This window comes from Cupressus sempervirens, chromosome 2 (genome assembly GCF_028749045.1).
Source record: "Cupressus sempervirens isolate cs-2001-9-10 chromosome 2, ASM2874904v1, whole genome shotgun sequence".
In the NCBI taxonomy this organism is placed as follows: domain Eukaryota; kingdom Viridiplantae; phylum Streptophyta; class Pinopsida; order Cupressales; family Cupressaceae; genus Cupressus; species Cupressus sempervirens.
Window position 1 is genome coordinate 759,408,181 of NC_143119.1, and position 1,357 is coordinate 759,409,537.

Consider the following 1,357-nt stretch of genomic DNA (forward strand, 5'->3'; position numbering starts at 1 on the left):
AGGGATATTTTTCATTTTTATTTTTCATTTTGTTCAACCTATGGGCTCTAGGAGTTCCAATACAATCATTTAAGTCAACATTAAAAATCACTTTCTTGCCTTTTCAAGTGGTTGGGTTTCCATGGGGAACTCTTAGCTCCTTTCAATGTAAAATTCTTGGAATCAAAAGTAGGAGAAATGGCCTCTTTTTTGAAGGGATTTTTTACACAACTTTTCCTATTAGTACCAACCCATGGGAGAGTAATTAATGTGCTATGTCAAACTAGACAGGGAGGACACATTATGTAACACAACTTAAAATAACACATTAACCGAGGGACAAAGGGTCAAGTTAATCTCATACAATATATAAATAAGACCCTAGTGCAACATAAAAAAAACTCATTTTGTATGGCTTTAGCCTCTCTAATGGACTCCACGTTACTTTCCATGTAGTGCAAAAGAAAAAATGAAATAGAAATGAAATCCTTATTCCTAAGGTGGTGTAGGAAAGGAAGGTGATAGAAGTAGAAGACAGTGAACTTACCTTCCAAGGTGAAATATTTCATGATGGTTTGGTAGATGTGGGGACAAATATCAGGAAGGTCTTCATGGTTGTAACCACCATGCTTCTTCACAAGCTACTCCTTGGGGGCTCACCAAAAAATGGTTTAAGGTTTCCTAGTAAGAAGTTTTGCTATTTTTTTGGCATTTGTCTCCCTCAATAGAAAGCCCTGTAGCCTTTGTAACCACCTCTTCATTAACCTCGAAGATTATCCCATTCATAGTAACCCTTCATTCATTCTAGGTAGAGACAAATCAACTAGACACCATCTCATCGTAAGCTCCCGACGTGCTCTCCATGAAGGGAAGGATACCACCCTTACTGCACACAAATATCACCATGAGGATCTTCTTGTACACTTCATCAATATTGTTGGGCTCAATTTTAAGCTAGGTTCCACCCATGGCGAACAAGTGTAGAGTAGACAATAGAGAATAAGTGTTGGTAGAAATGGTAGGAAAACCCTTTTGAATACAAAGCCAAAACTTGAAGTGTCTTATCAGGGAGTAACGACTACCATAACCCCATCATTTTTTCATAATTATAGTCATTATTAAATTCCCATCCCATATCATGCACCAAACACCTATACATGTGTGATATTTTATAATAAAAAATTGGACATGATTTTGGTAAGATCACCAAATCCATCATACTTACTTTTGTTGGGAACACTGTTAAATTCATTATTGTTGTTATGACACATTAAAGGCTCATAATAGGCCATCATCTTCACAATCCATATAGCCATATTGGCCCACCAAACCATAGTAGTCAACACATACCTCTAGGTACAACCTGTAACCATTTCCA